A 13,557-nucleotide genomic window follows, 5' to 3' on the forward strand; every position below is an offset into this window, starting at 1 on the left:
CAGCAATAAAGAGATGCAAATGGCATTTTGTACCCAAGGTGAGCTATCTGAGCAACATGCAACAACCTCAAGTCAGTGACATTATTCGCGGGCAGTGGCCTTGTTTGGTTTCTCAAGGACTCGGCATTCATTGGAATGTCAAATGCCAATGAACTTCCAATGTTCCCTCCGCTGATCTTCTAACCAAATGCTACCAAAATGGTGTTTGTTGGGTAGAAGAAGAGTGAAAAAGGTCTTGTCTAATTCTCTTTCTTTCTCTTGCTTATCTCCCTCAACCAAACTCAATATTGGTAATGACACCCCTACTTTTTCCACTACTATCCGGGAGGATTGCTACGCAACCAAACACTACTTACCACTCTTCCACTATTCTTTTTTTTTTTTTAATTGACATTTGTATTCATACCATGGAATATACTTGGGGACCGGGAGTCCCACTATATATTACACAATATGATGGTCCAGGAGCATACTCCTAGAACCCAAAAGGAAAAAAACTTAAACGATTACATGGTAACTTCCTTCAGCGGAAGCATATAAGCTTTCTCCAAAACATACAATTCAAGGACTCCTTCCACAACCAAAGGTCCTTGTATTCTTCAATCTGACAGAACTAATAATCAAGCAACCTCCAAATACACCCCTGATAATTTTCTCTCCCTCCCTCCTGAGGGCAAGAATAGCCTCTGAGGAAGGATATCACCCAAAGCGAATGACCTTAAAGTCTCATAAGCCAAGAGGAATCAACTTCCAAGCAAATGTTCCACTACTTCCATTTAAAGCTTAAGGCCTAGAGCGGCCACATGTATTGAAACATAGAGAAGATCTTCATCATGTTCTTCGCTACTTTGCAACCTCCAAAATAGTAAGATTCACCTACTTTAGAAACTAACCACCTTATGAACTGTCCAACCATCTTCCTTTGGACCACTTCAAATATTATCACTTTATACAACCTCATCCTGAAACTACCACCACTTTGAGTCTATTTTTTATAAAAAAACCTAAAAGCGAAAGTTCTACTGCCACCTTCCAAAAGACTGCACCAAATTTCTATTTCCCAGCAATATCAATAACCTGAAAGATCACAAAAAGCCAGAGACTAATCACCAAAAAATAGCAAACCTAAAAGCTAACTATCTACAAGATGGGGCCGGATGATTTTCCTTTAGGGTTTACTACCCCCGGCCCCTAAATTTCAACCTGCTTTCCAGGCTCCTGTTCAGTACAGATCTCCCTTTTTTTCCTTCAAATCTCTTTTCACCATTGTTATAAACATTTTTTTATAGCTTCATGGTCATCATCATAGCCTATCCCAAAGACATCTCCTATAGCCAGCATTTCATCAAATTCCTCAAAATAGTAACCATTGTTCTCTACCCCTTCTGAGTATTCCTCTATCATTTTGCCTTTATCTTGACCATCTTCTTCCTTCCCCATCCGTTTCCGAATTTCCTGACTTACTTTCCTGTCTAACGAATCCCGAGATTCTTTGGATTCCTCTACAGAAAGACTGCCACCAGCTTTTCTAACCTTTCTATCTCAGCTGCTTTCTCCTCCTCCCACCGCCTCCTATGAATCCTCCTTTCCTCTTCTAAAGCTTCCTTGAAATGAGGGAGCTGATAGATCTGAACATATACACGTCATCCCTGGTTTTTTTTTTTTTTTTTGAGTTCCTCCCTACTCTCCCTTGCGTCATTTTTAAATTGCTTCCACTGTTTTTCCAAATCCCCATCGAGATTTCTCTCGGAGTGGGAAATTCCTCTGAAACCATCTTCTCATTGTACTCCAACTCTTTAAGAAGTTTGAGATCCTCAACAACAAAGGAGGTGGCCTTCCTTTTCCCGATATTGGATCCTTCTTCATTCGACATGTTGGGGGAGGGCGGTTTATCAAAATCTTTCAAGAGTGTAACTTTGGAGACTAAGTCTTTCTTACTAATTTCTTCTTTCTTAAGACGACCCAGGAGTCTCCTTTTAAAGAGGGAGAGACCGCCCTTAGTGGCCAATAAATATGATTCAATCCGCGAGCCTCGTCCAGCTGGACCTACTTTTCCAACACCGTGAGGGTTACTTATCCGAGGGGTATTGACACAAATCCCTTTGTCCTAACATTTATAAGATTTCAAACCCCTTGACCTTCCTTTGTTCTTTTTATTCCCATTGAAAAAAATGATTTTTAAATTTAATAGCCTTTCCATCTACCACCGACTGCATATTAAAGTTGTCAGCAATATCTTTTTTGATGGCTTTTTCCATATGGCCACGTGTCCCAGCCTTTAAGGATTTCTGAATCGCTACTTTCCCATGACCGTCTCCCTTCCCTTTCAATGATGATTTCTTATTTTTTAATTCTAGACATACCACTCTTCCACTATTCTCTGAGTGGAAATTCTAGACATACCACTCTTCCACTATTCTTCAAGCGGAAATTCTAGACATCTTCCATACTTGTCTACTCCCTTTTGACTTCTTATTCCAGTACTCTCTAAGCAACCCCCACGCAACCAAACAGATCCGTGAACTATGAACTCAACCTCACCAAGTTTTCCAAATTGAATGGTTTGGGAACTCCATTACTACCAATCCCTTCAGTGAGTTAAAAGCACGCACATGCAGAGCTACCTAAGCACACTTCGACCTTACAAGGCTACTACTTCAATCATGAATTGCTAAAGACACATAATATTTGCATTTCCAACCAGTGTTCTGTTCAAGACTCCTTTTAATGTCACATTTCTTGACCCAATGATGCCACCACAAGGCTATTACTACACTGGTCTTTGTTCCTTCCAATCGGGAAACTAGAAGATCCCACTCACTACTCGCTAGATCCTAATGGATTGTTGGACAATCCGGGTTTCGGATTAGATCGTACGTGTAGAATCAGTTGGACCCACTGTATGTGATATAGGGAGGAGGCACACCATACATAGAGTGCATACACATGTATATAGAGGAGATACACCACAATAAAGTGGGGCACTTGTTTTAATTTATACTTAAATCATATTGGCTAGACTTAAGTGAATTAATTGTGGATGTGCTTAGTTCCTATTAGATAGGAGTTAAATGAAATCCTTTGGTTGATAATTCCTCAATTTTTATTGGTTGGTGTTAACTTACCAACTTCTCCAAAAGCTTAAGCTGTTGGAGAAAGGTGTTATTTATCTTTTATACTATAACACTCCCCTGCACGTACAAACACGTGGCACATGTGGTCCCACTTTGGGCTGACCATCGCATGTGGATTTTTTCTATCCGAGAGGTTTGAACTCGAGACCTTTGGCTTTGATACCATGTTAACTAACCAACTTCTCCAAAAGCTTAAGCTGTTGGAGAAAGGCATTATTTATCTTTTATACTGTAACAGTTGGAATTATCTTATATCCTATTGGTGGAAACTGAAAAAAGAAAGAAAGAGAATTTGAATGGGACAAGGTTGCTACTTTGGGTTTCCTTTTGAGTTTTGGAAACAATGTAAAAATAAATAAATTATATTAACGCCAAGTTTCCAAACTTAAGAGGTCTGCTAGTAGGAAACATTTTTTAGCTTGGATCTTTATTTAAGGTGAAGAGGGCTCGACGAATTTAGTTGTTGAAATCTTTGGAAGTTCCAAAACCCAAAATCTGTCCTCCCTCCCCAAGAGAATTCTTTTCTCCCATCTATTTTCTATTTCTCTCTCGTCTAGTTCCCTTTGCTTCTAGTTCTTGTCTTGGGAGCCGTATGGAGGTTTTTGCTGGGATTTGGTCCTAGCAAGAGTATCTCTTCTTCCTCCTTCAATCTACGCGATGAGATAAGCCACTATTTTGACTTCAGGTGTGGCTTGGTTTGAGTAACGTCGAGCATCTAGCGGGGAGTAGATCAAACAGAGATTGGCGGCATTGGTCAATCAACTTGTATTGGTAAAGTTTTATTTACTTATGTATTTCTATTCATTTCTATGATTCAATCTAGTAACTAGGATCTTAGTTCGGTTGGTGGAATTGAAATTTTTTGTTTGTAATGCAATCTTGCTTCCATCACACGTACTGATTCCTACCACCGACTTTCAAATAGTCCCACATTGGAAACTCAAAAAGTTGGAAAGGGGTATACAAAGCTTTACCTACCTCTCTCTTGCTTTGTTGCACAATGATTTTTGAATTAGTAGACCAGCGGGATGCTGCAACGCACCGTCCGCACACACGCGGCGTGCGCAGTGGGCTATAAGGCACTGGTGGCACTTTTTGGCGCACTTTGCACGACACCATGAGCTCTATAATTATAGCATAAAGCACCAATTTACAGCAAGATATGAAATTCCACTTTGAGAATTCCACATTCCACTTGGGGAATTCAAAATTGAGAGAATCAAAAGTCATTTTCACTCTGTTAAAACCTTTCAAAATTCTTTCTTTATATTTTAGAAGTTTTCTATGTAGTGTTCTATTGTTCTCGAGAAACAAACACCAGTATCTTACGTACTTGTTTTTTCAAAAGATGATTCGGGGTTTCTTTCCACTTAGTGCAAAGCGTCAACAAACAATTGGTGTAGAAAACACCTGGCTTCATAGCATCTTGGAGTCGAATTCGTGGTTCACCTTGCACATTAATCTGTCGGGGCGTATAACTTCGTAAGGAAAGCGACAACGCGCCTTGGAGCATTTCCATTTCATTACCACCATCTCCACCGTCAATTTTCTCCAACACAGAGTACCAATCAAGCTTCTCTTTGCTCTTAAAAATTGTGGCTACTTATGAAAGCCCTACTTCTCCTTCTATAAAACTCAGGCTTTGGATTAACAAGGCCTGAGCTACAAAAATAAATCACAGCTTTCCCTCTCTCAAAAGTCAGCCAGTTGTTTAAATTACTTTTACTCGTGGCTCGAAGTTCGAAACCCCAAGACAACCTTTTCCATGAACAATGAGAACTTATGATGAAATCCCACTCCTCTTTCTAAACTTCACATCATTCTGGTACTTGGGCGCAGAAAAAAGTCTCTTTCCTTCCCTAATATTGATAGAGCTTGATTCATCCCCATCATCTGTTTATTCCAAGAGAACCCGAACACCCATATGGTAAACACCCTAACTAGAACAAGTGGCTTGATAAAATCCGATTAAGTCTGCTAATACTATGTTCCTGCCTAGAGATCAAATGCTTTTCTCAGGCCTTTAATAAATGAAGGTTTGTTTGAAAGGGAGGTAAATTCTCTCGCGAGAATAGCGCAGTCAGGGCTAAGGAACAAAGGTCAGACAACATGGAAATCCAAGTATTTCTGGATAGGTTATTGAGAGAGAGAGAGAGAGAGAGAGAGAGAGAGAGAGAGAGGTTGCTTCAGCCCGTAACTACTTGCGTCTGCCATTAAAAGAGGTGAATATGGGACTGGTTGGGGGCGAATTTATCAGCACCCTTTAAAAATTGTGCACATCTCAATTTGCACTTCTCATATTTTTTATACAAGCAAAATAAGAACCCATTAGAAAAATCACATGTTTAATAAACCGGTAGGGGTCCTCGCCAAACCCAGCTTACCTAACAAAAAAAAAGTACCCATTAGAAAAATCAACTATAACAATAATCTTTCATCCTAATCAATTAAATAAAAACAATTAATAAGAGTCATCAGAAAAATATAACTCTAATAACCATCTTTCTTCCTATAAAGTTAAGAGATTTTTATTTCCTTTGCAAAAAAATATATATAACCATGTAGGATGAGTTTGATTCTTTCCCAAACAAAGCACACATACAAAGAGGATAGTGCTTCTGTAATCGAGAGTTATTGCAAAATTAGAGTTTCATCTTAGTCATAAATTACAATCGAAAAAAATTTCATGAGAAAGTTGAATCCCTTTGAGCACAGCAGAACAAGAAAACAAGCTCAATTTAACTCCTGAATCTTACTAAAAAGATAAAAAAATCCTAAAGACAAGCTCAGAGTCCTGAGTCGTTACTGTTGTTCATATGGATGTGTTGTAACCCAAAGATTTGTACAGGTAATCCATCAATCTTTAAGATGAAAACAAGATTCTAAGCTTTGAAGATCACCTAGAAAATATAGCTTGATCTCGTTATTCTCTCTGCAAAACATCTGAAAATTATCGTTGTGAATGAAAGAAACGCAATTCTCTCTGAACCCCAACAAGCCAGAAGCTTTAAGAGATATGGAGCAACTCTCCCCCACGAACAGTGCCGAATCACCCACGCTTTCCATCAAAACCCACTTCCGAACACTCCAATCTAGTTTGAAAACATGGGAGGTTTAAGTATCACAATAATATTTTCTTCCGGGAAAACAATATCCTAAAACCAACAACAACTCGCCACATGATTCTATCAAATAGGTAGAAAACCATTGGGAAAGCCTTAAGCGACTATATATGTTCCAACAAGGTGTGGGGGGTAACTGTGAGACAACACTGATCCAATTTCTACCTTTGGCTCCCAAATTGGAAGCCTCAAGTGTTCCACTTGTTGTCATGGCATACAAATTTCCTTTATAGAATATGAAATCCTCATACTCACAGCCTTCTTTCCCAATGGAAGTCCAAGATTTATCACCAACTCGACATGAATATAATCCTCTATTACGACAAAGGCCACAACTACACAGTTCTCTATGGTTTTATGATCATCAGAAAAAGTGGGTGGAGAAAATACCATTGCCTTCTTGATGTTAAAGAGCTTGAATTCAACTCTTTGTAAAGGAACCTTACATGGAAGTTGGATTTTAATTCTCGAAAATGGGTGTAACAAAATAGCGTTTAACCTGATCTGTCATTATCATCCACTGACCAGAAGATCCGCAGCATTGAAATCCATGAGCCTCTGGCAAGTTTAGATTGTAAACTTTGCCTTCGTATGGGCTTAAAAATCTACGAGTTTCGCTATTTTGATTATCCGAGAGAAGTACCAATGGTTGTTGAGATGATGGGTGAGGATTCTCTGATATTATTTTTCTCCACCAGATGCATACACCAGCACAACTGACTTGATCTTTGAGGGATAGCCAATGTAGAATTAAAATCATGATGTCCATGGGAAGTTCAGACCACCTATGCTCTACCTTACCCATTGATTTTTCTTCCACTTGGAGAAAGAAAGAAAGCTAATTTTGGTTGAGAGTATCCAAAACCTCAAGGAAAGAAAATCGGATCTCCTGCTGACCGGCGATCTACTAATGGCTATTGTACATTCATAGGTGGATATCTAGCATCTTGGAAAAGTAAGAAGCAGGACGTTGTGTCACGATCCAGTGCAAAAGCAGAATACGGGGCCATGGCTTACGCAAGCTGTGAATTAATTTGGCTACGATCGTTCATGTCAGAGATTGGATTCTCATACTCCTCACTTGCGTCCCTCTACTCAGGGGCGATGCCAGAAATTTTGCACAATGGGGGCAAATATTATAGTAATTTTTTTTCTCCAAACAGAAGAAAGCACTATTATAGTTTCCAAAAAAAACCCTCATATGTTCATTGTTATATCCCTTTTATATCCCTAAAAGGTGGGCTTTTTTTTTTAAAGGGGAAAAGCCTCACTTGGAAAGAGAAAAAGATATTTTTTAGAAGGAAGGGAAATAAAAATGGTAAAATTAAAGTGTTAAACTTATTTCGTACTCAGGATTCTATTAGCCATCATACTCTTTGCTGGTTTGCCCTTCTCAAACTACGATTAATACATCGGCAAAAAAAATTGGTCAAAATAGTCGGCCATGCTCCATTCTTTAATGAGCCTTTCTCATTATAGTGTTATTCTTGACGGGCATTGACTGAGTAAATATAGTTACTTGAGACTTCTATGTTATCACGTGTCAACTTGTTGGGGTTTATTTGAGTCAACAAAAAAAAAAAAACCCCTCTCTCTAACGAGATTATATATGGTGGCCGCCACACATCGTTTGGCTGATCCAAACCATTAATTTTTGGGCCTTATGTAGATGTAGATAGGGTGTATCCCAAAATAATTTCTCCATACTATTCATCCGAACCCTCACCCTCTGTTATGTGCCAATTTCTATATTGTACCGTCAATTTTAAACCTCCATAAATAGGTGGTTAGGATCATCCAATGGAGAAGATATTTTGGGGCACTTCTTATATACATTAGGGCCCAACAAATGAACGGTTTGGATCACCAAAATAATGTGGGCCCGGGCTCAACCCTCATACATGACCGGCCATCATATAATCTCCCTCTCTGAAAGATGTCTCTCAAGGGATCTGAGACCTTTCAATTAAATGGAGTGCAAATATCAGATTCTGCATGTGTCCTATTAGTACACTTTGATTTAGGAATCACAGGTGAAAAAATCATCTCCGTAGGATGATCCTAACCCTCTAATATGTAGATAAATTACATTTAGAAATATCTATAGATTGAAGAGTTAGGATCATCCAATGGAGATGATTTTTTGGGCAAGGGCGCAACAAATCAACGGTTTGGATTGTGAGGAAAATGCTGACTATTTAGGATTCTATTGATGGTATTTAAGAGAAGGATTTATTTCAAAATCAATGCCAGCCTGTCAGTTTTAGCATCAAGAGGAGATGGGCGATTTTTTTGTCGATGTATTAATTGTACTTTTAGAAGGGAAAGCCAGCAAGGCACATTATGGCCAATAGAGTTCTGAATAGCTTCATATTGTCCCCCTTCCCTATTGGTCAATAGAGTCCCGAAACGCTAGACTTCCTCTTCTTCTTTTTTCCCAAAAAATTAAGGGGGGCAATTGTCCCCCTTCCCTTTCATGTGCCATCGCCCTTGCCTCTACTGTCACAACAAGTCAGTCATTCACATAGTTATGAATCCAATATTTCACAAAAGAACTAAGCATATAGAAGTGAATTGTCACTTTATTCCTCACAAGATTCAGACAGGCCAAATTCAAACCGAGTTCACTCCAACGAATGATAAGATTGCAGACATTTTACCAAGCCGTTGAATGGAGTTCGATTGAGTGATTTATGTAACAAGCTGGGCACGTATGACATTCATAAATCATACTCCAGCTTGAGAGGGAGTGTTAGACTAAGTTTATGTAGCCTAAGGGCATTATAGTCTTTTCATATTCTTTTCATATTAAATATATATGCGTGTTAGGGCAGAATGGCTAACACATAACATTTCATTCTCTAATATCTCTATTAACAGTTTTAAATTTCGAACGAAATTTTGGGACCGAAACGAAATTGCACCGAAACCAAAATTTCCAAAATGTACCAAATTTCAGTCGAAATTTCAGAAATTTCAGCAAAATAATAGATAAATTAATATTATTTTAATCGTTTACCAAATTTCGACTGAGATTTCTGTAATCTCGGTTTAAAAAAAGTTATTTCAAGGGCTTTTACCCAATTTCAGAAAGAAAAAAAAAATTCGGTTCCAAGGACCAAAATTTCACCCAAAACCAAAATTTAAAACCTTGTTCTAAACCAATTTAAAATGTGCTCCGTAATGAAGTTGATGACGTCGTGTGTTGTTCCATCTGCTTCAAAGGAATACCTTCTACCCACTTTGTGAAATAATCAAACTCAGACAATCACAACCCCATGTAGCATAGATGATACAAGATTGATCATGCCAATAAGGTCCATGGTCAATCACTGAAAGGCCATGTTTTGATGTCGTGTCTAGGACGTGTTGCATGGGGGTAGTGCTATTAGCAACCTTGCCAACCTGTAGCAATACCAAGCAATCCACCCCAACGGTTGGGCAGATATAGTCATGCCTCTTTACCAGCCACCATATCATCTGTCTGGGCTGATGGGCCCCACAAATTACTTCACATACTTCGATCACAACTTTAGGGGCCGTTTGGGATACGCTGATTTTAGAATCCGGGATTTCTCCAATATTGTAGATGGGAGACGAGAACAAGCGGACCAGCCATCATTTTCTGATTTCTCGCCCTTCTTTCCATCAGTGAGAGAGTAACAGATCATCCCATGTTTGTAGGTTTTAGAAATTAGAAACTCGGGATCATTTTCTGATTTCTCGCCCTTCTTTCCATCAGTGAGAGTAACAGATCATCCCATGTTTGTAGGTTTTAGAAATTAGAAACTCGGGATGTGGGAGAGATTTCTAAAACCTAGATTTCTTACATCAAATCCATGAAACGCTGTCAAGACAGCATACAACAGCTTGATCATGAACCCTCTTTTACATTGTTTACCAAACTAAAACTAGGATTCTAAAATCCGCGTATGCAAACGGCCCCTTAATAGTCTATGTGTTCAGGTGATTACAGACAGAGAATTAATATACCAATGCTCAATTTGACTCGGACTTTGGTTTTGATAAAATCATTCTTGGTGCAAAAACCAATGAGGTTCCCCCCCCCAAATAAAAATTGTGCATTCTCTACTTCTCATAAGAAGCACCATAAAACAAAGATAACATACCATCATAATATCAAGCTAAATAGTTTCAAAAGAATCAAGTAAATAGCAGGATGTAAATATAGCCTACAAAAGACAAAACTCTCGTAACATAGAAACACATGCCTAACAATCATACAATTGTAACCCAAGTTCTTTAATTAACAAAAGTGGGGGAAAAAAGCTTTGTCACCTCCTTCCTTGCGTGCTCCCCACGGTCACTGAGAATAAGGAGTGCCATTATCAAACAAAGGAAGTCCAGATATCACCTCCCTTCCATTTTGATAACTATCACAGCATAGCATTCTATTTTCTTGGGTCATGGCGTTTAGCACCATACAGGAGTTTATAAGAAGAAAAACCAATTAAGTGAGTCAAAAGTCCAACAAGTACAACACGTTATATGCAACATTTTACAAAAGGACCATGTTAGGAATGCATACAGTTTTTGTGATCAAAGTACTCTCTATTCGAATTCTGTTCCTTAATCAATAGAGGTTAGAAAGCTCCCCAGCCAAACCTCCTGCAAGCAACAAGAAAAAGTTAGTGATGTTAATGTAAATCAAAAGTAAAGCTTCCTAATATCCAGTTCAACATTACTTGCTACACACACACCTATAGATGATATATTCGTCCCTTCTCGTGTAAAAAAAGTAGTCATAAATACACTAGAGGCGGCTGTTGCAAGTAAAAAGAAGGGTGAATATACATCACTTCACGATAACATCAATACCTTGAACGACATTTTTTCACTTTTTGTCTTTTTAGTGGGATTTTTCTTAGTTACAGTTGTATAGCTTAAATCAACATCGATAAACTAGATTCAACACACAAAACAACATTTAAAGACCAATTTAAACTGTTAAAGCCGGATTCACAAAATTTATGCTTTTTCTGTTTGAGAAAAAAATCCTATTTCTTCTCATTTTTTATGGACTAGTTATAACATAAAAAGCATGCATGATTCATTAAGTTATGCCAACTCTAGGGTTTTTTCATTTCATTATTTATTTCATTGAATTTTACTATTTTTTTTTTTTAACCATTTTTGCTACCACTTATGCAGTATGTTGGTGTTGCACCTATTTTTATTGCTTATTTGATCATTCCTTTTATTAAAATAATTGGTTGTGCACTTTTATTTCAACCGGCAACAAAGGGAACTTGCTAGACAAGCAAACAAACTATGGCCTATACAATATATACAGATCTAACAAATTTCATTGAAATTATCAAATTGCAGTTATCAATTCAAGTAAATATGCCAAATCATTAAAGATAAAAATAAACACAAAATCACAGTCAAAACATCATATCACAATACATAAGATTTCGTTCCCTAGCAAATACAACCAACCAATAGTGATAGTTTGAACCATTATCTCAAGTAAATTCAAAATAGCTAACAAAGCCTTGAAAATAAGAAATTATAAAAAAAGAAGGAACACAAAAAATTAAGAGATCAAAGAAAACAGAAGTTTCAAATAAGATAATAAAAACAGAAAATAGATTTCTGCATATAAATCTCTAATGTGCAATTTTTTTCCCAATTAGCCATTTATTATTTTGAAACAGCCAAAAGAATTTAACCTTTTGAAGATATTTCCAAAATACCCAAAAATTCTTCAATCAACTTTTTTGACGAAAATAACACCGACCACTTATAAACTCATGATTTTTTCCCTAAAAGATTAGCCTTAGCATTCTCATTTTAAAAATAAACGCAACTTTAGAGGGATACAAAATCAAAAAAATGTGGGCAAAAATCTTTTTAGAATTACTCAAAGGGATGTATGTAAACATAAAGTAGCACTTAGGGAAATATTAGAAATATTTTTTAAATAAGTTTTTGGATAAATCATGATTCTTGATGATTAATCAATATTATATTTAACGGATTAGGGATTTATAGGTGTTGAGAGAAAGAGTTTGAGAGAAATGAATGAGTGGAGAGGATCTACCCCTCACTAGTATATTTATATTAAAGAGCCACAGGTACAAAGTCTATTATGCCCTTAGGCATATTACATACTCTAACACTCCCCCTCAAGCTGGAATGTATATATCATACATTCCTAGCTTGTTACAAATATCACTCAATTTAGCCTTGTTTAACGACTTTGTAAACATATCAGACAACTAATCCACTGAACGAGTAAACATAGTCCTTATTTCCCCTTTATGAACTCTTTGGCAAATAAAACAACAATCCACCTCAATGTGTTTGGTGCGCTCATGGAAAACTGAATTGGTAGCAATGTGTATCGCAGCCTAGTTATCACAATACAATTGCGAAGGAGAAGAACCTCAAAACCAATCTCAGATAGCAGTGAACGCAGCCAAATGAGTTCAGTGCTTGTATGTGCCATTGCTCCGTACTCTGCTTCTGCACTAGACTTGGCTATGACATCTTGCTTCTTGCTTCTCCACGACACCAAGTTACCTCCTACAAAGGTACAATACACAATGGTTGACCTCCTATATGCAGGAGATCGAGCTCAATCTACATCAGAGAAACCCTCAATTTTCATATGACCATGCCTTTTAAACAACAGACCTCTTTCCTAGAGCCCCTTTCAGGTACATAAGAATTTGGACTATTACAGCCCAGTAAGAGGTACGTGGAGAGCTCATGTATTGACTGACTACCCCTATAGCATATATGGTATGTCTGGCCGAATAACTATAAGATATATGAGCTTACCCACCAATCTTCTATATCTACCAGGGTCCTCCAACAAGTCACCTTCTTCTGGAACAAGTTTCGCATTAGGATCCATGGGTACAGACGCTGGCTTGACCCCAAGGTTGCATGTCTCTTCCAGTAAATCCAAAACATACTTCCTTTGGGATAGAGAGAGCCCTTTAGAAGAGCATGCTACCTCTATTCCAAGGAAGTACCTAAGACAACCCAGATCCTTAGTAGAAAATTCTTTCTGTAAGAAAGTTTTCAATTGATGTATCCATCTTGAATTACTACCTGTGATGATGATGTCATCGACATACACGATCAGCAAAATGCAACAAGTTGAGTGATGACTGAACACTGAGTGGTCCACTGTACATTGCTTCATGCCAAAGCGCATGACTGCCTCACTGAACCTCCCAAACCATGCGCACGGAGACTGTTTGAGTCTATAAAGAGATTTCCGCGGGCGACACACAGAGGAGGACATTTTCCCCTGAACAACATAC

The 13,557-nt window shown here is 37.9% G+C and overlaps 1 protein-coding gene across 4 annotated transcripts in view; it reads right to left on the reverse strand.

Moving 5' to 3' along the window:
• Positions 1–10,367: 10,367 nt before the first annotated feature.
• LOC143857729 (structural maintenance of chromosomes protein 2-1-like) overlaps positions 10,368–13,557 on the reverse strand; it is a 66,666-nt gene continuing 63,476 nt past the window's right edge. For 2 of the 4 annotated variants that reach the window (XM_077368187.1, XM_077368188.1), the window contains one exon: positions 10,368–10,885. The gene's annotated coding sequence lies outside the window, so the exon portion shown is untranslated. The remainder of the gene's footprint in view (positions 10,886–13,557) is intronic. The other 2 variants (XR_013238742.1, XR_013238741.1) reach the window with 2 other exon arrangements.

Source organism: Tasmannia lanceolata, unplaced genomic scaffold (assembly GCF_043159265.1).
Source record: "Tasmannia lanceolata isolate RefF3 unplaced genomic scaffold, GAP_Taslan_0.1 ptg000025l, whole genome shotgun sequence".
In the NCBI taxonomy this organism is placed as follows: domain Eukaryota; kingdom Viridiplantae; phylum Streptophyta; class Magnoliopsida; order Canellales; family Winteraceae; genus Tasmannia; species Tasmannia lanceolata.